Source organism: Lutra lutra, chromosome 15 (genome assembly GCF_902655055.1).
Source record: "Lutra lutra chromosome 15, mLutLut1.2, whole genome shotgun sequence".
Taxonomy (NCBI): Eukaryota; Metazoa; Chordata; class Mammalia; order Carnivora; family Mustelidae; genus Lutra; species Lutra lutra.
In genome coordinates this window covers 713,249-738,446 of record NC_062292.1, presented here as the reverse complement: position 1 = coordinate 738,446, position 25,198 = coordinate 713,249, and the positions used below count along the sequence as shown (strand labels likewise).

Genomic DNA, 25,198 nt, shown 5'->3' with positions numbered 1-25,198 from the left:
GCATGGGTACTCACCCGTGGAAGCTGAAGATGACTCTCGGTAAGCTCGCTCACCATGTGGGTACGGAGCAAGGAGGGAAACATTGGAGTTTAGGCAGGTGAGTGAAGAGGCTTCCATGAAAACCATAAGGCCAGGAAGCCCCCCAAAATGATTACCTTGGAAGTTAAAGGGAAAGAGAATTTCAGGAAGGAAATGGCCCACACAGTCAAAGAGGGTGGAGTTCAAAAAGTGCTCCTGGTTTTGCAGAGTGCGGGTGACTCTATTTCAGTACAGTAGGGAGAACAGAAGCCAGAGCTTGACAGGTCCAAGAGCTGGAGTAGATTGTGAATGCGGCCGCTGGCACTTTCAGGCTCATTACTGTCCAGTAAACAGGTTTTCAGTATTTTTTTGTTATAAGACAATACACCCGTATGATATAAAGTTTAGAAAATAAAGAATATGAAAAAAATTCACCTGTGATTTATATATAGGGACAAAAACACTTCACTTGGTCAATTTTCTCCCAGTCTTTAACACACTGAATACACTTCCTTTCAAAATACTACCTCTTAAGAAACATGAAGGTGAAAACCTACAAAAATCCCAACATGTCCCCAAAATTTATCTGTAGTTTTCCCTAAATATCTGTCTTAATTCAAACCATCTTTGCAAGAGTGTGGCACTAAACGATGGGCCTCGAGCTTAAAACTGGAACCGTGTGTTGTTCATAATATATCCAAACTTAAAACTTATTTTCATTCCCCTAGAAGACTAATTCCAGCAAAGCCAGCAATCTAGTGTCAAACTTGGAAGCTCGGCCTAGCATTTCTCTGCCCACAGGAGCTATTCCAGGCTTCACCTGAAATGCACAAGTTGTATGAATTTGGGTCCCTGCGAATTGGAATGGAAGCAGGAAATCACCCCACATCAGATAATTTACTCACAGAAGCAACTTCTTTCTCACTCCATGCCTCATACCAAACATTCTCCAGTTTTAGAGGTCCTCAAAGTACACCTAACTAGCTGGGTTTGCTCCAGTAAGAACTAGAAAGGTTCTAGTTTACTTAAGCTTGACCTCACCTCCAGGTCTGCCTAACACTGCAGAGGAGGCTGGGCTCTCTTAGACACAACACCTCTTCTCCTTCTCCAATACTCCTGAAAACAAAACCTCTTCCAAAATTTGCCCTGAATTGTTGGAGAGAGGAACAAACGGATGCATGCATTTTAAATGTCAGCATCTAGGCTTTCATACAGAAAATTTACACGGCGAGAGATAATGCTAGAAGTGGTGGTACGGATGAGAAGAGGTTTTAGATTAAAAAAGTCTATGAATTTGAGCTATAGAGGTCATCCAGGAGACTAATAATTCTGGGGAAATAGCCACATACATATTTGCATTTTACTGGGAGCTCCCTGAAGCCACAAGTCTTAACCAAATGCAGGCTTGCATCTTGAAAAGTGATAGTAGGAACAATCTGGGGACACCTCACCTTTGTGGCATCCTTCCAGTAGTGCTCTCTGTCTAGTGATCTACAGCTCAAACTTTTGGTATCCAGTTAAGGACAGTGTCAAAGAGCTTTTACAAGGACACAGATTCATGTCAATGGGCCCCTCCGAGTGTTAGGCATTCACGCTCTTCTGTCACTGGATATCTTAGATAAAATACAATATTTTAAATAGACCAAAGAAGACCCACCCCAGAGGAACTCAAACCTCTTCCTATTTCTCAGGGCAGCTTGGTGAAAACCACTCATCTAATCCAATGTCCACGTCTTTCAGGTTGAGCAAATGGAAGCCCAAAGAAGGAACACAATGTCCAAGGTCATACAGCTGGTGGTGAAACCAGGATCTGCTCCCTTCCAGTGCTTTCTCCTACTCCACAATGGAGCTGCCAGCGTTTCCGTCTACTTTACACCGACCACTCACTGCACGAGATGTCCCTGAGAGACTATCAAGCCACTCCCACCCTGTGTCTAGGACATGTGTCATCCAGGCTCCTTCTCCACCCACATTCCCTGTCTACTTCCTGATTGGAAACTTAGAATTTGATTAAAATTGTCAACGGTCCAGATGAGCTGGGCCAGGCATCATTACTAGACAATGAAGCTCAATTGTATCTGGTCTTCCTCTGTCCTCCTGAATTCATAAGCGGAGAGGTCTGTCATTCCTTTACCCCTGGAACTGGAGAGAGCAGCCAGAGGGGTCCATGAGGCTCTCAAGAGAACAAGCCTGAGTTCCAGTGGAGACAACTTAGGCAGCATTTCTTCAGGGAGCATCTAGTAAGTGCCTACTGTTTGTCATTCTCTGTGCCTCGCATGGCAGACACAAAGACCTCTAGTCCCCAGTCCTGGCCATGAGGGGTCTATGTGGCCGTGTCTGCCCACAGCTGGATAAACTTTGGTAAAACTGAATCGGTAGGCCCTTCCATCTGGAGTTCTTAACTCTAACCCAACCTTCTTAGGAACACTGGGATTATCTCTGATCCTCCAAAGGAAGGTAAGAGCCAACAGAACAAGGAACAAAAAGCCAGTCTACGAATTCAGTGATTATGAGGTCAGCAGGGCCAGTCCCAGCCAAAACTTCGCTTCTCCTCTACCCTTTGATTCCTACTTAGCTCTCTCCTGCAGGGACATTACAAAATCCCACACCCAGCACCCACCTCTCTGTCCCTCCTGCGCCCGTTCTCACTCATTCTATCCTGGTCCTCTCAAAGACATATGCTGTGTTTTGAATCAAGTTTCGGAACTTCTCTAAACTTCCACGTACTCAGAGATAAAAATATTCATCTGACAGGACTGTCAGAACAATTAAATAAGGCAATGAACAGAAGGTAGCTATCACACTAAATATCCACAAATATTGCTTGTTACCCTTATTATTACTCATTTGTGTCATGGTTGTTAGCCCTCCCCTTCCTGATGCTTTCAGTCGGAGACGGAGAGCCTTCGAATCCAAACAATTCCATCCCTAATGGTGGGGCTTCAGGCGGAGAGAAAGGGTGGGCAGGGTCCTTCCTGGCACCCCCAGTACTTCCCTGTGAGCAGCAGCACCATGGGGCTCAGGGAGGCTGCTCCCCACACCCCAGCCTCCATCATGAGGCTGACTACGTCCGCTGCCCTGTGCCGAGGCCCACGGGGCCCCTGCTCTAGCGCATGGAGCTGGCTGTCGTGCACCAAGGTGCAGGGGCCGAACGTGCCTGGGCTCCCGCAGGGGCAGGAGCCACACACCGGGCATCCGGATGCATCACCTTTCACGGAGAAGCACCTCGCTTGCTGGCAACTAACGTCGTTCTGCCAGCTCTGCCGGAGTCCAGGACAGCCCAAGGTCAGGCACCGCAGCCTCCTGCAGGCTCATAATGAGGTCCGCAGAGCAGACTGTGCAGCAGCAAGAGTCAGCAGAAAGCCGCCTCCCGGCACTAGGCCGAGGCAGCACGACTCAGCACTCCGGCCGGCCGCCCCACTCTCTTCCATCTTCATCCCTCCTCCCCATGCCTACGGCTGGCTCTTGTCCTCGCTCCCAGGTAAATAATGAACAACCAATATTTACTAAGTGCCAGGCAATGGATATGAAAGGTTTTACATGTAATTTCTCATCAAAACCTCAAAATAACCCACAAGATAGAAATTAATTTCTTCTATTTTACTGATAAGGAAAATTAAGGATGCTCAGGAAGGCAACTCACTTGAGCAGAACTTTTGCCTTCCTATCCCTACCCGTAGCCTCCTTCCCTGCCGCCTCTCGCCGTGAAGACTGCTCCCCACCACCAAGCCACAAGGGCGTCTGCCGCAAGCCCCTCTCCCCACCGGCCCATCTACATCTACTTACAAGGATTCCTTCCTAAAATGTGAATCTCACCATGCCATTCACATACTGAAAATCCTTCAAAGACTCCCCATTAGATCCAAATAAATTCAAGGTCCCCTTAACTGTCATTCCAGACTTTTCCCAACCTTATTCCCCCTAACTGGTATTCTATACTTTTCCCAACCTTAATCCAAGCCACCGGTCTAGTCCCACCACCTACTCCCTCCCACAAGAAGCCACGAGCCGTCCACAAGCAGCTCTCCATCCTTTACCCCTACCATCCTTGGTGGGATGTGGTTGCCCCAATCTTCTGCCTGGCAAACCTCTACTCCCACTTGAAGACCAGCTCAAATATCACTTCTCCTGTGAAATCCTCCCAAAATCCCTCAGACCCTTCACGATGTCTCTCCCTCTGGGGTCTCCAGGCCCTTCCCACCCTTTCCACTAACCTGCTACTACAGCAAATTGTATGTGATTTCTTGCTGGGGGCACACACTCCGGATGGGCTGGGAGTCTCCCAGGGCCAGGGGATCTTTGGATCCCAGTCCCGCACCTTCCGTGAGGCCTGGACAGCGTGGTTTACTGCGCATTTACCGCGTGCGGCGGCGGACTCATGCGTGTACTCATCCGGCTGACCAGTTGGTGGTAGTTGTCCGCCAGGCTGCCGTGAGTCGGCTAGCTCACCATCAAGCACGCGCAAGGCATCGTTCTAGGGATGAGGGCGGCAAAGAATAAAGGTCAGCGCCCCCCGGGGAGTCCCCGGGGGTCTAATGCTTATATAACCTTGGGCTTTTACTGCTTTTTTCTTGACTCCCTTCCCAGAAAGCAAACTGAATTGCAGAGCCTGCAAAACACCAGCCCAATGCCATCGTAGTAACTGTGAGCACCACTGCCGTCCATTGAACTGCCACCCGCTCCGAAAAGAAAGAGAAAAGCCCTCGTTGTCCGTCCGAGTCACGGCTCTTGCAAACAACCAAGGCCGACCGTTCGCCCCTTTCCGGGGTTTCCGAATCCATCATGATGTTGGTTTCTGAAGTTCCACAAATTCAATCAACTTTTCTAATTAATCACGGATTAATTAACCAAACTGTGCTGACGAGAAAGAATTAAGGCCTAAGGTGGTTATTTTTCTAGAGATAAGTGCTCCCAACACTGGGCTGTACCATTTCATTAGAACCAAACCGAAGTCTTTGCTCTCTGCCTCTCTGAGCTGTCTTGTCCTTTGATAATATGCTACTCAGTTCTCTAATTTTCTTCTATATAAACAGACCTTATTTCACCCATATGAGAAGCACCTTCTGGGCAAGGATTCCCCCCGTGTGATCCCTGCCAGACCAGCCAGCACAGTGCTCTCCTCACACAGAGTCCGAAACTGAGAGATGCAGGACGTGGAGGAGAACCTGGAGACCATCTCATCTGAACACCTCGTCAGACACCTCGTCAGAGCCAGAGAGAGAGGCTCAATGACATGCCCACGGCCACGAGGCTGAGCTGGGGCCCTCGCCCAGGTTGCTTCAACTCAGCTAGTACCTGAGCTACGATCACAGCAACACACCAGCCACCCTTTGTTCGTGGCCAGGGAGAGCCGCTGCTCTGGGAGCCGCGTGGGGCCAACGCTGAGCTCAGGGCCAGTGACTGGCACCAGCGGCCTGAGAGACGTAGGTTCTTAGATCGGAGTTAAGGGCTACCAAAGCAGCCCAAGTGCGAGGGATCAGATCCTTGCGAGAACAGAACTGCAGAGGAGATTCCGAACGCCGGGCCTCTCTGGCTCTCCAGGCAGAGGCTGACCTGCGAGCAGCAGGCACTGGGCAGGAGGCCGGCTGGAAGGCTAAGCTTGCAGCGGACTCACGGGGCTACGGACACTAAATGTGGAGTCGGGACCTACCCAGGAATGCTCAGCTGGAACCCCTGCTTTCGTCTCCTATTGCAAATAATTATCCCCAAGGTAATGGATTTAAAGAACACAGATTAAGTATCTTACAGTTTTGCATATTAGAAGTCTGATACACGTCTGGGTAGACTCAAATCACGGTGCCGGTGGCACTGCCTTCCCTCCGGAGGCCCGAGGGCAGACCCTGTGCCCTTGCCTTTTCCAGCTCCTAGAAGCTGCTCATAGTCCTTGGCGTGTGGCCCTGGCCCGTCTTCAGCATCAGCAACAGCAGGTCAGTCCCTGTCACCGAGGATCATTCTGCTCTCTTCTTCTGCCTCCCTTTCCCACGGGCGAGGCCGCTGCGGCTCCGCGGGCACCACCCGGAGAGTCCAGGACCCTCTCTCCATCTCAGGGCAGCTGATTAGCAACTTAGCTCTGTATGCAACCTCCATTCCCCTTGGCCGTGGAACCCGACACACGCATGGATGCCCAGAGAGAGGATGTCAGCATCCTGCAGCCTGGCCGGCTCTGTCGCTAGAGAATGCAACTCTAGATTACAGGGTTGTGAGTTCAAGTCCTACGCTGGGGGTAGAACCCACTTTAAAAAAAAAAAAAAGGATGTGGACATCCTGGGAAGGGGGCAATACTCTGCCAACACACCCTTGAAGGGTTATCTCCAGGAAGTAAAGTGAGTAAGAAATGAACAGTCCTCACAAAACTGAAACTCCACTCGGAACCACCTCCATCCCAAACAGGATTAAGGCAGTACGCCCCCGGAATAACAGCCAGTCAGAGCAGAAATAACTCCTCTCTGGAGAAACTCGGCAACATTCAGAGCTTTCATAACCTCTCCCATTAAATGTCCCGCACTTGAGATGCACAAATTCGTCCGTGTACACGACCAGATGACCACTTGGTTTCCTTCTGCTCCCCCACTAGAAGGTGAGCCCCCTGAGAATGGGATGTCCGATGTGTTACAACCAAGCCTCTTCCCAGGCTGTGGTGTCCGACAGGAGCCCTGCAAACACGGACGGACTGACTGACTCGATCGGGCGTCATGGTGGCATCTCAGCAGTGGGCTGAGCGGCCTTCAGAGCCAACACAAAACTCTCCTAAATCCCGACGCCCCTGCAAGAAAGCTCCACTTGCCCAGAGCCGGCTTCCCACAAGCCAACCTAAATAACGACAACAAGGAACAAAGAAAGCCACAGAGCTGATGCTGGGGGCAGCTTGCGACAGGATGTCACCCCGAGCCCGCAGAGAGCAGGCCAGCAGCGCTCACTTCACACCTGTGTCCTGTGGTTAAAGCTGTTCCCATCCTCCATCCCTTCCCTTATTTACTCTGACATTTTTCTTAAGGTTTCCGTAAGACAGTTGTTCCAAGAGACCTGCAGGCCAGTCGCTGAGAACCAAGAGAAGGGAGAGGCCTGAGCTGGGCCTGGCGCGTGCTGTGAGGGCTCTGTGCCCCGGCCCAAGCCGCGGGCCCCGGGAGCCTGCCCAGGGCTGCGCAGGCTGGAGGAGGAAGCACCTTACTTCAGTTTGTCTGCAGTTGAGGCACTTTTCTCTAACTTGTGCAAAGGCTGAACATGTGCTAGGGTCAGCCCTGCACTGGGCACCCTTTAAGAAATGCTCTAACCCAGAGAAACAACCATCCTTTATTGCAGTGCCTATCACGTGCCACACAGTGTGCTAAGCGCTTCCGGAGTGTTATTTATTCATCAAAATGCCAGGGGGGGAGGGGGCGGGGGCTCCTGGATGGCTCATTTAAAGCCTCTGCCTTCGGCTCAGGTCATGGTCTCGGGGTCCTGGGATCGAGCGCCGCGTCGGCTGTCTGCTAAGTGGGACGCCTGCTTCCCGCCTCCCCCACCGCCTGCCTCTCTGCCTGCTTGTGATCTCTGAAAATAAATAAAATCTTTGAAAAAATAAACAAATGCCACGGGGCGGGAGTTGTTGCCATTCTACCAACAACGAAACTGACGCTCAGTGAGGTTAAGCAATGAGTCAAGCTCACGGGGGAAGCAGCGGAGCCTCGGGGTCGCTGGGATGCAGAGACCTGGGCCACCACCAGATTCTGCCTCACCTGCATTCACAGTGTCTGCAACAGGTGCGTCCGGACTTCGCGGCCACTCAGAAAGGGGCATGAAAGAAAGAGAATGTATTTGCTGACAACGGGTCGCCAAGAGGTAGGGTCTCCCCCTTCTCAACCGGGCTGGCACCCAGCGGTGCCCACCTCTGCCACATTTCCAGAACCCTCCAGTCCCACAGCAGGACTCTTGGGTAATGGACCAACCCCAAGGTTTGGTGAGACTTTTCGTGTGAGACGGGCAGAAGGGAAGAGCGCTACCAGAGGGCAGGCCAGCAGCATTCTTCTTCCGAAACATAAGGGTTTTGTGTAAAAAGAAAGAGTTCTTGGCCCCCACGTGTCCTTCAGGTTGTCCCAGTATCACCCATTCCCTGGACCCGTCTTCACCACAGGCCGCACTGAGCACGGGAGAGTAGAGCTCCCCGTGACGACGCTGCACTGGGGGGACACTAAGGTTCGCTCCGAGCTCCTCACGAAGAAGAGAGCCCTGAAATCTGCGCATGTGCCCTCGGCGCTCGGTGATACCGTTACCAAGGCAACGGCAGCCACGGCTGACGTCCCTGGAGGGAAGGATGTCTCCAGGGGAAAGTGGGCTGTCCCCTTCCGGATCCGGCTCCACCGTCCTCCGTCAGACTTTATTAATCTGAGGACTCTCCAGAGTCCTCAGAGCCACCCTCCCAGCCCCAGCCGCCTCAGCACACACAGAAAGAGAAGAAACTGCCTGGGTTCAAAGTCCTTTCTCTCCCTAGTCATCCTTTAGCCAAAATCTCTCTCTCTCTCTCTCTCTTCTCTCTCTCTCTCTCTCTCACACACACACACACACACAGAGCCTGGAGGGGGAATGCAGGACAGAGGTCCTGAATGGCTCCCAGGCAAATCTACCTGCACCTTTGCTTCCAGAGCAGAGAGACTAGGGAAGGGTCCGCCTCGTCTGCAGACCCCAGGCAGAGCAGGAACAGAGGCAAGTCTGACCAAGAAGGGTTACAGCTCTCTCGTTCCCACCTGAAGCCTTAGTAAAGGTCATCTCTGAGAAGAGCCTGTGGCCCAGTAAAGCATAAGGGCCCCCCTGAGAACAGAAGGACAAGCACCACGCAGGAGTGAAGCCGTTCTCCGCTCAGCCCCGTGGCAGACAGAGCCTACTGCCCCCAAAGTTCAGCGCTCCTCTTGCATGGTGGAGAGCAGTTTCGGACGACCGGCCACCCAGCCCAGGACACGTTCCCAGGGCATCCTGCATCTAGGCTCCATGCAACCAGCTCCTACCAGCCGAAGGCAAGCAGCTGTGATGTGGGCCATTACTGGTCAGATGAGGCCCTCTGCCTCCTCTCCTGCCCCTTCTCCTGCCTCAGCTGAAGATGGCAAAGTTGGGGGCTAGGAGGAGCCTGGTCCCTGAATCGCCATACCGAGCACAGTCCCAGGACGGCTCTGCGCATCCGAAGGAAGAGCTCTTGGGTTAGGCAGCTGGGATGCCGGAGCTGCTCTGCCAAGTCCTACACACGACCACCACCACCATTGAGCCAATGAGACAAGACCTTGCACCAAGTTCTCGGGCTCTGAGGGGCCAGGCCAGCGGCACTCAGGACGAAAAGCTACCAACCAAAGTTAACACAACACGCGCTCTAACTAGCAAGACATGCCACAGCAAAATCCCCCAGTAGGGCCGGTCCGGTCTCCAGGAACCAGAAGAGATCCCTGGGCAAGGAGCAGGAATGGGGAGGAAGCAGGGGCAGGGAAGCCAGGTGTGCAGACACCAAGTCCTCTGCTCAGCCCTTGGGCCATGGCTGTGTCTCCCTGAGCATGTGACAGGCCACTGACAGGGACACCCCGAGAGCAGCAGCCAGGCGGGGATCAGGGCAGGGCACAAGGCACACCATCGAGGTCTCAAGTGGGGGCCGAGGCCCAGCCTGCTCTGTTCTCACCAAGCCAGGCTTTCTGGCTCAGAGCTGAGTTCACCTGGGGGAAGGGTACCTGCTGCCCTTTTTAAATGTGCATGAAGGCGACACCCATGACTCCCCCTGCCCCATGGTGGGCCTGGCACAAAGGCTATACAGGCGACTGGTGGCCTTGACCCCTGCAATCCTCATAAGGCCAGGGCACAAAGCTCCTCCCTTCAAACCAGCCCAGTAATTAATCACATTAAAAAAATAAAATAACCAAAATAAAATTCGAAAGGTGCCCACACAGCTAAAAGAAAAATTGGCTGTTCCCTCCTCCCCTTCTAGCCTTCTTCCCCTCCGCAGCCCAGAATCTGATCTGGGGAAATTCATGTCCTTGCCTGCAGGGGAAAAGACAGAAATGCTCTTGGTTGCAAGGAGCTACCTGGGGCCACTCCGAGTTCACTTCTAGAGGCCCTGATGTCCTGCTGAAGACCAGAATTGGGACAAAGCAGGTGGGGACCAAGGAGACCCAGGCCCAGAGCAGCTGGAGAGAGAGAGGGAGGCTGGGACACAGAGCCTTTGGGGGCAGGCTACAGGGAGGACAAGGACACGGGAAATGCCACAAACAGGGCTTTGGAGATGCAGCGGAGCGTGGGGTCACTCTTACGAGGGGTTCTCCGGGAGAAGACAAGTGAGACTCTCACAGGAGGAAGCAAGAACTCACCCAGGGGTCCCTGGAGGGAATCATCACTCTTTACTGCAAATTGCATGACAGAGCAAGTATCATCATTCATAAATGACGGGAATCTTCCGGAGGCGGGAAACTGACACACCGTTCTGGAAGGTAACCTGAGTCTCTCTAGTGACTACTTAAACATTCAAATCCTTTGCTCTAGCAAACTTAATCGACAGAAGTGCTCCCACGCTCAGAAACGTCTAGAGAAATCTGTACAAAGACCTTCACTGTTGAGAAGACAAGCACGTTTGACTCGTTTTGCCTGTGAAATTTTTCACTCATTTCCTTTTATGAGAAACACTGTGCATCAGTGAGGGGCTGGTTAGGATTCGTGACGTCATCTGACCTCGTAAAGGAGCCGAGACCTGGTATTTTATCTTCTGTTTCGAAGCTGATCTCTACCAGTAGATGTGAGTCCCTTGAGGGCAGGGGCCACATTGTAGCCACTGTTCCTTGTCAGACCTGCCACAGCACCCAGCACCCACTCTACAGTGTGTGTGTGTTCAAGGGCTGCTTAAGTCGGTTCAGGACCTCACCCTCTTGAGCACGGCCTCCAGAAGCAGCACCGGTGCAGCCCTCACTCTCCACGCGTCCTCCTTCCCGGCTTCACGCAGTCCCTGCCGCAGGAAGGCAAAGGGAGCGGCTCAGGAGAAGGAAGGAGGAGGAGAGCGTGACTGGCAACTTAAGTTCTTAAGATGAAGTAAGTCAGAGTTTCCAGGTTATTGTCCGTACCTTGAACCTCCTGAAATTACATGCAGCCCTTTCCTGGGGAAACTGCGTATGGCTTTCAGCAGCTTCTCGAAGAACTCACGCCCATGACAGTCTTTAAAAAATGACAAAGAATCACTGAGCCGAGCGATTTTGACTCAGAAAAGGGTATGTTCAGACGATCTCTGCCAAGCAGTAACGGAACCTGCGGGAGAAGGCCGGCCAGCGTCAGACACAGAGCTTCGTACAAAGGACTGCAGAGCAAGCCGTCACACTGATGAGCCAATTTTCCTTTCGCAACCCCTTACTCCGGTGTCTCAAAGCCCCACCGTTTTAAAGGGCGCTTGTTACAATCCCCACCAGCTGCTGCACTTACCTTAACGCTGTCGTCTGTCCCAGGGACGTGTGAAGTGGTGTTTTCTGACTTCTAAGAAACTAAGAAGGAATAAAAGAACCTCAGAGAGGAACAAACCGAACATTGCAAACATCGCCCGTACAACAAAACACGACCTGCGAAGTGTCCACACCGCTCCCGGTGGTAGTAAAATCATGAATCAGGGGCTCTCCGGCAGGCCGTCAAAAGCGGTTTTCTTCTGCGACAGCATTTTGTCAAGCTCAGCTCGGAATCGTTTTGGGAGTGAGGAACACTGTTAAGCCACTTTGTAAGCCCTCAGAACACTCAACCTCTGAGAGCCTCCTGGTCTCTGTATCTACTCTCCCTGTGCCGGCCCCCCGCCACCACCCGGTTCAGCCATCCGCCTCCTCCCCCGACCACAGGCACCTTCCTCACTGTCTCCAGACACCACTGCTGCTTCCCTGCACCTTCACTGGTGCTGGTCAACTCGTAAAACACGCTCTGAACACGTCACTTCTCGCCCCTCAAACCCTCACTGGCATCGCCCTGCTGACTGAACCAAGCCCACACTGCTCCCAGACAGCGCGGCACCCGTCTATGCAGGCAAGACTCTGCGATGTCGAATCCTCACTGTCACAGCTGACCCACTGCTGACATACGGGGAAATCACCTCTCCAAGCCTTGTTTTCCTTCCCTATTAAATGGGGATGTTAACAGGACCTACTTCATCACATTCTTGAAAACATTAAGTAAAATAATCTGTATCAAGTGCTCGACCCTCAGTAAACATGAGTGCTGATGAAGACGAAGATGAAAAGGAAGAGGAAGATGATCCCCCCAAGACGTCCCTCACTCAAATCTGGCTCTTGATGGTCCTTTGTCACACTCACTTCCAACCCGGTCGCTTGGCTGTCATGCCCGTGAATGCACTGGATCTCCCTCTGCTTCAGGTCCCCCTGCAACTTCCACAAAATCGCCTCCTCCAGCCCTCAAGGGATGGAATCCTCCGGGACCTGTTGGCTGAAGTGAAGAAACGAAGAGTCCAGTCCACTTACCTCAACACTGACGTGACCCGCTCTTACTTGTAAAAATTGCCCGAACAAAACTTTATTAAAGACGCAGAGAAGACATTTCATCTCCACTTGAGAAAATGTGGGACTCACTTTCCAATAACATCTTCCTATGTATTTTTAAGGGTGACATACAGATACAGATACAGATACAGATAGTCATAACCAGTACTCCGTCCTTATGACCACGTCCAACCCTAACTTCCTCCCCAAATATATATTTATTTGTATTTATATTTTATCTATATTTTAATAATGAAATAGAAACTTAAAATAGTTACAAAACAGTATTCCCAGAGCACAGAGAATTAGTCATAAAGAGTATGAAATGCGTCTACGGCCATACCACCCTGAACGTGCCCAATCTCGTCTGATCTCAGGAGCTAAGCAGGGTCGGGCCTGGTTAGTCCTTGGATGGGAGTATGAGGTTTGAGGGGTGCCTGGCTGGCTCTGTTAGAAGAGCATGTGACTCTTGACCGTGGGTTCATGAGTTCAAGCCCCACATGGGGTGAAGAAATTACTTAAAAGCTTTTTTTAAAAGAGCAGGAAATGTGAATTTAAACAGATATTAGATAAAAAGTCAGCTCTTCCCACTTTCTAGCTTAAGCTCCACTCAAGAGAACAGGACCCTGAATGTAACTAGGTGGCAGGGACCCAAATCGGAAGACCGTGCTTGCTGCCAGTCACTGAGTGTCCGCCGCCTCATCTGTAGAACGGAGGTGCTGGCGTCCGGCACGCAGGCCACGGTGGGAAGCAAGTGGCCCAGCTGTAAAGGACCTAGACTAGGCCCCACTCAAGGCCGAGAAGGGAGACCTGCCCCCGCACTCCCTGCCCACAGTAACTGGTGTTCCTGGGGGGGGGGGGGGTCTACTTCCAAACACATACACGTTCTCCAGACTGTGTCACTGCGGGAACCAAGGCAAGCGTGATGGGAAGGCGGGACCGCTGAGCTAGTCGGCTTGGGCCACTACAACAAGATACGATGCGCTGGGGGCCTGAAAACCAATTATTTCTCACAGTTCTGGAGGCTGGGGAGTCCAAGGTCAGGGTGCCAGCAGGCAGATTAATTCTGAGGCCTCTTCTCTTGCTTGCAGGCAGCTGCCTTCTCTGCGTGCTCACACGGGCCTTCCTCAGCTCACGCTCACGGCAACGGCGAGCTCTCTGGTCTCTTCTCACAGGGCACTAACCCATCAGCCCAGGGCCCCTCGTGACCTCATCTAACCCTAATTACCTCCCAAAGGCCCCTCCAGGCACCATTACGTCAGGGATTAGGGCTCTGACATACTAATTTGGGAAGGGGGGTACAACACTGAGTCCACGACGACATTAATTGACACCGCCCGTAGTCATTAAGACGGCATCGCCCGTCTGCCTTCTAAGTCTCCACATCTATTTTGGGGGTTCCTCCTGATATGTCTCCACATGCTCGCCAAACCGTCCTCTCAGCCACTGCCTGGCACCGGCCGTTTTCTCTGAGGTCTCTCTCAGGCCCAGAAGTGCCGCCAAGCCGGTCACTCTCCACGGAGTCCCCAGGAAAGGCCTGTAGCCACCGCCAAATCTGCCGCCTCCCATCACAGCTTCCTCTGAGCTGCTGTGCCAGCCCCAAGATGCTGCTGGCGTCGGGGCGATCGACATTGTCAATGAACACCTACCACTCCTTGACAGTGTCCTCACCCGAATAAACCAGCAGAAGCTCCCCACTTTGGGGCTGGCTGTCTCACAGATCCCGAGCAAAAAACTTTCCTCAGGTTTCCCAGGATGCAGACATGCCCCACAGGGCCTTGTGTTGGTTGCACAGAGCATCTAGCAGGCACCTCACTGAACTGGGGGTGGTCTGAACCACAGAGAGCGCAGCAGAATGAATGCTGTCCTCAGAACGGATCCCACCTCTGGCTCCGAGGCATTACTCCCCGGTGAAGCCCGTGGGCCTCCGTCCTCTCCTGAGCAAGACAAGCTGCTTCCTCAAACCAGAGCTTCCTACCAGCAAACTGCAAAATGCGTCACCAGTGTGCCAGGAGATAGCATTCCCTCCAAGTCTCTGAGGTGGTGGCCTGGGAACCACAAATCACAGGCTGGACCACTCATGTGACCAGTAGCTCTCCCAGTTACCCCCAGGGTGTCACACAATTACTATCATTCTCTGTGTGCAGTACAGTTACATTCATTACTATCCAGCATGCATTAGAGAAGGCTGACAAGCCCTTCCTCATTCTCAAAGAGCCACAGCAGGCCTTCCCTCATCCTGTCATGCGTGCACCCTAGGACAAGTCCAGTTTGGGGTCAAGATGCCCTCTTCCACCAAAAAGTATTAGTGAAAATATCATTTGCATCCGTATCCTCATTTCTACACATGCATTGGTTCTCTCCCTTCTTCTCCTTCCTTCAAACATCTCTCAAACTTGCTTTACCTCTTTGTTCAGTAACCTGCCCTCATCCCTCCTTCCACCTGCAGTGCCATCATCCGCAGGTCTTCATGGGTCTTCAAGACTAGTAATTTCTTCTCTAACAATTGTTGGAATGGAACTCCTCAAAACTGTGTCCAAGGAGGAAGGCCACCAAGATAACTTTGTACTTGGGGGCAGTTTTTTAGCAGAACGCACATACTATGAACAAAACTATGCCTACAAATTTGATAACTGAGATTAATAATACAATTCCTTGAAGGCACAACCTGTGAAAACTCACACAAGAATTAACAATCTCAATAGGCCTATGTCTATTAAATAAATGGAATTAACAACCAATAACCTTCAAAAACAGAAAGCACCAGGCCTATGTGGTTCACTGGTGAATTCTACCAAACATTTAAAGGAAAAAGTATACCAATTCTCAAAAAAACTGTTTTAGAGGGTAAAGGTATTTCTTTCTAATACATTTGATGAGACTGGTATTACACTTATATGAAAACCAGACAAAGACATTACAAGAAAAGAAAACTACAGGCCAGTATCTCTCATAAACAGAGTTGAAAAATCCTCAACAAAATATTAGCGAATCAAATCCGATGATATTTAAAAAGAATTACACACCTTGGCCAAGTGGGACTTAACCAAGTCATGCAAGGTTGGTTCAATATCTGAAAATCAATTCATGTAATCCATCACATCAACAAGCTAAAAAAGGAGAATCACAATAGACCCAGATGAAGTATTTGACAAAATCCAACACCATTCATGGTAAAATCTCTCAGAAAGCTGGGAATGGAAGGAAACTCCTCCACCCAATAAATACCCTTACTGGTGAGGAACTTGAGGATTCTCTGCTATGATCAGACAAAGGCAAAAGTGCTCCCTCTCATCACCCTTTTCAACATTTTACTGGAAATACCAGTGAATGAAATAAGAAAGGAAATGGACACAAATTGGAAAGGAAGAATTAAACTGTCTTTGTTCACAGACAGCATGATTATCTGTGCAGAAAAACAGTAACAACAAAAACCTGAATAAAAACTCCTGAGACAAATAAGCAATTATAGCAAAGTTGCAGGATACAAATTAAAATATGTAAGTTAATTGCTTTTCCTTATACCAGCAAAGACCAAGTGGAATTTGAAATCAAAAACACAATATCACTTACATTAGCAACGTCTAGAAATGAAATACTTAGACATAAACATAACAAAATATGTGCAAGATGTATGTGAGAGAAACCACAAAAGTGTGATGAACAAAACCAAAGAACTAAGTAAATGGAGAGATGTCTCATGTTGATGGGTAGGAAGATTCGATACTGTCAAGATGTCAGTCCTTCCCAACTTGAGCTAGAGTCAACACGATCCCAATCAAAGTCCCCACTTATTATCTAGTGGGTATCAACAAACTGATTCTCAAGTGCATATACAGAAGCAAAAGACCCTCACAGCCAACTCAACACTGAAGGAGAAAAACAAAGTTGGGGGATTGATGTGACCCTACTTCAGGAAGCTACTGTGAAGCTATAGTAACAGAGATGGGGGTATCTGGAGAACTCATCTGGTAGAGCACATGACTCTTGATCCCAGAGTTGTGATTTTGAGCTTCTGTGATTTGAGCTCAGTGGGTTACGCCTCTGCCTTCAGCTCAGGTCATGATCTCAGGGTCCTGGGAGCAAGCCCTGCATCAGGCTCTCTGCTTGGCAGGGAGCCTGCTTCCTCCTCTCTCTCTCTGCCTGCCTCTCTGCCTCCTTGTGATCTCTGTCAGATAAATAAATAAAATCTTAAAAAAAAATTGCCTCTCATAAATATAGTGAGCTGATTTTTGACAAAGGCAAAAAGGGAAAACAGTAAAGCAAAGATAAACTTTTCAACAAATAATGCTGGAACAAGTGGACATACACATGAAAAAAAAAAAATGAATCTAGACACAGACCTTGGGGCGCCTGGGTGGCTCAGTGGGTTAAAGCTTCTGCCTTCGGCTCAGGTCATGATCTCAGGGTCCTGGGATGGAGCCCCACACTGGGCTCTCTGCTCAGCGGGGAGCCTGTTCCCCCCGCTCCCCTGCCTGTCTCTCTGCCTACTTGTGATCTCTGTCAAATAAATAAATAAAATCTTTAAAAAAAAATAGACACAGACCTTACATCCTTCATAAAACATTAACTCAAAATGGGCCATAAACCCAAATTTAAATGCAAAACTATAAATAAAACTCCTAGAATCTGACATAGGAGAAAACTTAGATGACCTTAGGCACAGTGATCCCTTTTTAGATACAACATCGTGGACATAGTACATGCAAGACAATTACATGAAATTTACATAATATTAAGACATAATACATGAAAAGCAATTACATCAAACAGTAAGTTAGACATAATTAAAATTACTAACATCTGTTCTGAAAAACCAGACTGGGAGAAAATATTTGCAAAAGACATATCTGATAAAGAACTAGTATCCAAAATATACAAAAAAGTCGTAAAACTCAACAATAAGAAAACAAACATCTTGATTAAATGTGGCCCAAAGTGGGAGCGGCAAGACGACGGAGGAGCAGACCTGAATTTCGGCCGCCCCGGAGCTCCGCTAGACAGTTACCCAACCATCCTGAACACCTACAGACCCAACGGGAGATGGACGAGAAGAACAGCAGCAATTCCAGGAACAGAAAAGCACCACTTTCTCGAGGGTCGGACGCGCGGAGAAGTGAACCTGACGCGATATTTGGGCGGATAGACCGCGGGGTGGGGGGAGCCTCCGGCAGCCACTTACCCGCAGGGGAGAGAGCAGCGGCGCCGAAATCCGAACAGTTAGAAGTCTGCGCCGTGGCGGGACGTCGCTGCAGAGGCTACGCGGGGGTGGAGTGCTCGGGGGACCGTGTGGTCTCGGGACCCTCAGGGCCACAGAAGGACCAGGCGTGTCCGAGGGCGGCAGAGCTCCCGGTGTCGGAGCGGGGCAGCCGGGGCGGAGACAGGCCGAGGAGGGAGCTCTCAGCTCGGGGTTGCCATAAACTGTGGTCTGAGGCACAGTCGGGCCACTGGTCTTCGAGCGGGGACCCCAAAAGGGGCAGATCCGGGGAGACCCCCTCCGTCCTCTCCCAGGAGGAACAGCGTGGCTGCGCGGCACGAATCCGCTGGGTTTGGAGACTCCACACAGGGCCGCGCGCCAGAGACAGAAACGCTGGGTCACAGCCCGGAGGAGCTCGGAGCATGGAGGGAGACCAGACCCTGAGACGGGAGGGACTGACAGCCTTTCTACGAGGTCGCACTGAGGAGCTGGCCGAGCTCGGGGCTCCTCCGGGGGAGACTGGGCGGCCGCCATCTTCATTCCCGTCCTCCCAAGCGGTACGGAAAGCGCTCAGGGAACAAAAGCTCCGAGCGCGAACCCGAGCAGATTGCTGAGCCCCGCCCCTGGCAAGGGCGGTGCGGTTCCGCCTCCAGCAAAGACATTAGAGAATCACAGCAGGCCCTTCTGCAGAAGATCAGCAAGAACGTCCAGCCAAGACCAATGGGCAGAGGACATGAACAGACATTTCTGCAAAGAAGACACCCAAATGGCCAACAGACACATGAAAAAAAGTGCTCAGCATCCCTTGGCATCAGGGAAATACAAATCAAAACCACAGTGAGATCCCACCTCACACCAGTCAGAATGGCTAAAATTAACAAGTCAGGAAACAACAGGTGTTGGCGAGGATGCGGAGAAAGGGGAACCCTCCTACACTGTTGGTGAGAACGCAAGCTGGGGCAGCCACTCAGCATGGAGGTTCCTCAAAAAGTTGAAAATAGAGCTACCCATGACCCAGCAATCGCACTACTGGGTATTTACCCTAAAGATACAAACGCAGTGATCCAAAGGGGCACGTGCACCCGAATGCTTATAGCAGCAACGTCCACAGTAGCCGAACTATGGAAAGAGCCTAGATGTCCATCCATAGATGAGTGGATAAAGAAGACGTGGTGTATATACACAATGGGATACTATGCAGCCATCAACAGAAATGAAATCTTGCCATTTGCAACAACCTGGATGGAACTAGAGGTTATTATGCTGAGCAAAAAAGTCAACCAGAAAAAGACAACTATCATATGATCTCCCTGATATGAGGAATTTGAGAAACAAGACAGAGGATCATAGGGGAAGGAAAAGAAAAATGAAACAAGACGAAACCAGGGAGAGAGACCATAAGAGACTCTTAATCTCAGGAAACAAACTGAGGGTTGATGGGGGATGGGAGGGATGGGGTGGCTGGGTGAGGGACATTGGGGAGGGTGTGTGCTGTTGGGAGTGCTGTGAATTGTGTAAGACTGATGATTCACAGACCTGTACCCCTGAAACGAATTAGATATTTTATGTTAATTTTTTTAAATGTCCCAAAACCTTAACAGACACTTCACTAAGAATATATTCTTCACTAAGAATATATACAGGTATATATATACATATATATACACACACACACACACACACAAGTATAGGGGCACCTGGGTGGCTCAGTCGGTTAAGCATCTGCCTTCAGCTCAGGTCATGATCCCAGGGTCCGGGATTGAGACCCGCTTTGGACTCCCTGCTCAGTGAAGAGGTGCTTCTCCCTCTGCTGTTCCCCTTGCTTGTGAGCTCGCTCGCTCTGTCAAATAAATAAAATCTTTAAAATCAATCAATCAATCAATAAAAATTCTAGAAAAAGAATATATACAGGTGCAGATAAATATATGAAAAGACACCCCATGTCATATGTCTTCAAAAAAATGCAGATTAAAATAACAAGGAGCCACCACTGCACATCTGTTAGAACAGCCAAAATCATGAGTGGCAGCTGCTGGCAGCAAGAACTTTCACACGTTGCTGCTGGGGCGTGAGATGGTACAGCCGCTCTGGAAGACAATCTGGTATTCCTCATAAGAGTGTGGACACCCTTTCATAATGCAGTAAACACTTCCCTTGGTATTTACCCAAAGGCATCAAAAACTCATATTCACACAGAAACCAGCCTCTTTGTTCATAATCACCAAAACCTGGACACAACTGAGACGTCCTTCATCAGTGAACGGATTAATAAACTGGTCCATCCAGACAATGGAACATTACTCAATGATAAAAAGAAATGAGCTATCAAGCCATGGAAAGGCACAGAGGAACCTTAAATACCACTACTAAGTAAAAGAAACCAATCTGGAAAGGCTACATATTGTATAATTGCAATTATATGACGTTCTGGAAAGGGCAAAATGACAGAGAGAGTAAAAAAACCAATGGTTTCCACGGGCTCGGGAAAAAGAAGGATAAATCCGTAGAACTCAGAAATGTTTAAGGCAGTGAAAATACTCTGTATGATATTGCGATGATGGCTACATGTCATTTTTGCTTGTCCAAACCCACAGAATGTGCCGATACCAAGGGCGAACCCTAACGCAAACTGTGGACTTGGGGCGATTATGATGTGTCGGTATGATTCCATTAGTTACCCTCAACACACTACTCTGGCGGGGACACTGATAATGGGGGAGACCGTGCACGTGTGCGGACAGGGGGTAAATGGGAAATCTCTGTTCCTTCCGCTCACGTTGACTGTGAACCTAAAACTGTCTAAAAAACTGTCTGTAAGAAAAGTCATGCTGTGGGCGGCTCAGTGGGTTGAGCGACTGCCTTCGGCTCAGGTCAAGATCCTGGAGGCCCGGCCGAGTCCCACATCGGGCTCCCTGCTGGGCAGGGTTCTGCTTCTCCCGCTGACCTCTCCCCGCCCCTCTCATGTTCTCTCTCATTCTCTCTCTCAAATAAATAATAACATCTTAAAAAAAAGTGATGCAGTAACATCAAATGTTGCCCGATTCACACGTGTAGGCAAATGAACACTTGAGCACCCCTGGTCGAGGGCCACGGGCGTCAGCAACAGCAGGAGGAAGGTGGGAACGTCCCGCCCGAGGACAGACCTGGTGCGTCGAGCCTCGCGTCCGCGTCCCCCTGCACGACTCGCTCGTTCCGGTCCCCAGAGGCAACGCGCCCCTGATCTCCCCGGACACCCGTCCTCCCTCCCTGACCTCAACCTTCCGGGGCTCCCGCCCGCGGACCTCACGGCCGCGGGACCCACACTCCCGTATCCCAACCGCGAGGAAGGGGCGATGCGGCTTCTCTCCGGACAGGCGGCCGCGTCCTTCCCGCGCTGGTGCGCACCGCGGCGCCGTCGGAGCGGGTCCGCGCGGGGCTCCGGCCGGGGCAGGCACAGCCCGGGGCGCGCTGCAGCGGACAGGCCCAGCGGCTCCGCCTCCGACGCTCCTGGAACCCGCGGCTTCGGGCCCCGTGTCCGCCCCGGCCGTCCCGGCGACCGAGGCGAGCAGGGACACGGCGGAGCGCGCTTCCTCCCGCCTTGGCCGCAGCCCAGGTCCGCCCCGGCCGCCCCCGGCCTTAGCCTCCGCCTCGCGGACAGCGTCCATCCCCCTCGCCCGCTTCCAGTCTACAGGGTTTACGGGGTGGGGGTGCGGGTAGGACCGCGGAGATTCGAAGACCTAACAGCAACTAGAAGCGTTTTACCGGCGCTCGGTGTGTCCCACGGTCTCTCCGCTCAGCTTCCAGAGTCCCGGTGTCCAAGACAGGAGGGTCCCGGGTGGCTCAGCGGCCACCATTCAACCCTTCGGCTTCATCAGGGCTTTTTTCTAGACTCTCTTCGGAAAGGAAAGGATCCCTGGGACGCCGGGGGGCTCAGTCGTTGGGCGTCTGCCTTCGGCGCGGGTCATGATCCCCAGCGGCCTGGGATCCGGTCCCACATGGGGCTCCCTGCTCAGCGGGGAGCCTGCTTCTCCCTCTGCCCACTGCTCCCCTTACTTGGGCTCTCTCTCTGCCAGATAAATGAATAAAGTCTTAAAAAAAAAAAAAAGGGCGCAGAGAAGGTCTTTTGGAGATTATCATTTCCAGTTTCCATGTAAGACACCTGATGGCGTGAAATACTGACCTTCCTCCCCAGGAGACAAAGCTGAACACAGACCTGACCCCCTCCCAGGCTGGAGCTGGCCAGTCAGACACTCCCAGATAGTCCGATGGCCTCAGCTCTCCTGCCTTCCACAGCTAGTGCGGCCCTTGGTCTTCTGCTGAAGGATCCCGGTCCCAGGGACCCTCACCTTCCTTGGGCCAGTTGCCTGAAGGGTCCTCCGCCCGTCTACCCTGCCTCAACCTGCCTCGCCCTGCCTGCCCCTCCACTCTGCAAGTTCGAAGTAACAAGCCTTCCCTGAGCACCTACTATGGGCCAGGCCCAGGGCAGTCGGACATGGCCATGTAGGACTGGATCCAAAGGTCTTCCTCCCAAATCAGGACTCTCTTTTTCGGTGACCCACCAGAATCACCTGGATCTTTGGGTCAACAGTGAAAGTAGTAACAGTAATGCCTAAAAGTCAGACAGAATCCAGGACGCGTAAGGTGCTCGTCTGAGCATTTGCCAGACTAACTGGTCCCATCCCCCTAACACCCCTACGAGGTATTGCTCGTATCTAACAAATGGCAAATGGAGGCAGAGTGGTGACCTCATCAGTAAGGCTACCGGCCAGGAAGTGGCAGAGGAGGCATACACAGGCAGCCTGGCTCCCGGGGCAGGATCGAAAGCTGTTGGGAGCAGTGGAAAGGGAAGCAACATCTAATACGTATTCACTTGACACTCACTAAGTGCTCAGACCAGGGAGCCTGAGAGAAGGAACCTCCTTCCCCCACCTCCTTGCAAAGGCAAGGCCAGCGGTGCAAACCCACCTCTAGCACAGATGGTACCCTAGCAGACGGGGCCTCCTGCCTCAAAATCCACTCACCCGTTGTGTCTACCCTCCCTTCTCCCTCTCTGCCTGCCTGACACTCATCACCCTGACCCCCGCATCCTGAATGCCAGGTCACCCGAAGCCCCCTTATTCCCGTGACCCTTCAGTTCTGTGTCTCTAACTCTACTTCTCACTCCTCTGTGACCCGATTCTGACTGTCGCCCTCGAGCCTTCTCAGTCCCTGACCCATCCCCCACCTAACCTGTACTTCTGCCCACCCTGAGCCGCCTTGAGATGCCGGCCTGGACTCGTACCGACCGACACCATGGGCGTGCTTGCGCTGGGAAAGCTTTCACTCAGTGTCACTCGCTTGCTCCCTCAGCAAATGACGGCCGCATACCATATGCCTGAAAACGTACAAAATGCTTTACTGGCATGCGTTATTCCTTGATATCCCCTGAGACCAGCATGGGCTTTTTACTACCTCCATTCTGCATAAGGGGAAGCTGAGTTCTCAGCACTTTTATCAAGTTCTTGGGAAATCATTTGCTAGGCTGGAAGCTCCTGGAAGCTCCCTTTCCCTTTGCTGCCCCAGCCCTCCAAGAGGCACTCAGCAAACCGTTGTTAAATCGCATTAAATTAACAAGCCAGCTGGGTGTTCCGGGCAGCTTGACTCCTGACGATACCCGGCATAGACCTCGCAGTCCCAAAAGCTGTCTCTCACTCACGTTCACACAATAAAAATGGACCTGAAGTCCCCCTGCTTTCCCAGCAGCCACCAGACACGACCAGAGCTTTGCAAATGAGCTGTGGTTAGGAATCTCGCTCTCACCACATCTCCCAGGGAACAGAACCCAAAGCAATCATCTGGGGGGAAGAGTGGAACCCCGCCAGCCCGGTCTCCTCCTGGGGAGGCGAGCGCTTGGTCTGGGCACCTGGAAATACGACACACACAATGTCTGCTCCTTGTTGCCCTGGGAACCTTGACAGATGTCAGCTATTCTGACAGGGGCTGAAGTAACGAGCCCACAGTTCCTCTTCAGGGTCTTGCTCAGTCATCAGATCCCCGGCGGATGCCATCTGCTGTGGGGAGCAGGCCCAGAGCTTCTGATCCCCGGGCGGCAGCCTGGGAATCATGCCAGGCACAGAGGCCTGACCCCATACTGCAGGGTTGAGAATTCAGAGCCAACGGACCAAGTGTCCCCAAGGAGAAAAGCAAACAATTTTCTGCAGACAGTGGGACCAGTTGTTGCCTCTTAGGAACCCATTAATAAAATGATAATAAAACTAAAGTGTCATTAAAAGCACATATTTAGATCAATTGTTCCCTTCAGCAGGTCATAATTCCTGTAACTCTCAGGGAACAGCTTTGAGCTCTGCAGAGCAGCTCCCACGCAAGACACAATCTGTCTGTCGCAGAGGGAATGAGTCAGCCTACAGCAGGGAGGGGCAAGGGCGCCTGCCACCCTCCCCACAGCAGCTCAGCAGCTGGGTTTTCTTGCAAGATGAGCTTTCCACCTGCAAAACGGGTCACTTCTCTCTGTTTTAAAAGGAAAAGTAGCTGGGAGGCTTCTAACTTACGAGGGAGGTGGCCCACCTGGGAAGGAAGGGTCCTCCTTCAGAGCAGGCGTGGCGCCCGCCCAACTCCTCCCCAGCCAGGGTTTTCGAAATGCAAAGCTCTACAGACACCTTGAACCCCTCATCTCTGTCTGTCCCTCCCGTCTTCAATACCCCCCCACCCCCGCCATCAAACGACTTCATGCAACGTCCTGGTGGGCGCGGCCGGCATTCACTCACTCATTCACTCATTCATTCATTCATTCACTGATGCTTCCTGAGCACAATTCTATGCCACCTGCTGTATCGGGGGTCAGGGAAGTTACCGAAGCCTCCTGGTGCCCGGTGCTCGGCCCTTTCTCTTACCCTCTCTTCCCACAGCAGCAACAAGGGAGGCAGGTGAAAAGCCAAGCTCGACCCTGACCTGTCTTCCTCAGTTCCAGTGACTCCTGCCTGCTCCCAGCCCACTGCCTGCCGCTGCCCTCCCGAGAGTCGCGGCCCCAGAAGCCAGGCCGAGCGAGGAGCCAGGCCCCGAGCTGTGTGCAGCCGGAGTGCAGAGCTGAGCTGGGCAGAGCAGGCCTGCTCCCCCCACCACACCGCTGCACCCACAGCCTGGGCTCCCGGCTGCCCTGGCCACGGTGGGATCCTGCTGTCCGACTGGGAACTGTGCCTCCGACCCCCTCCCCTGCAGTCCGCAGTTTGTCCGGGGAGGGTGTGCGGACAGTCGGCCCGCCTTCCTTCTCTGCACCCCCACCCTGCTTTCTACCCACCGGGCTCCTTCCCACACTTTCCACAGAAGCCTTCAGACACCTGACCCTGACTTTCACCGTCCTATCTCTGCTTTCGCCTCTGTCACCTCTGTCACTAAACAGTGAGCGGCAGCAGAGGACGGCACCCCACGGTGTGCCACTGTGACAAGTGGGTATTCGGAGCTGAAGGCGATCAGGACCCCACAGACTCCGGAAAGGTTCTTTTCGTTTGTCTACCTCTCCCCTCACCGCCCGCAAGAGCTGGAT

The 25,198-nt window shown here is 51.8% G+C and overlaps 1 long non-coding RNA gene across 1 annotated transcript; it reads right to left on the bottom strand.

Moving 5' to 3' along the window:
• Positions 1-10,355: 10,355 nt before the first annotated feature.
• Positions 10,356-13,784, bottom strand: LOC125086045 (uncharacterized). The gene is made up of 4 exons (XR_007123083.1): positions 12,465-13,784; positions 11,431-11,489; positions 11,079-11,259; positions 10,356-10,963 (listed from the first exon to the last, which is right to left on the bottom strand). It is a non-coding gene; the product is annotated as an uncharacterized LOC125086045 (long non-coding RNA).
• Between the last annotated feature and the right edge of the window lie 11,414 nt (positions 13,785-25,198).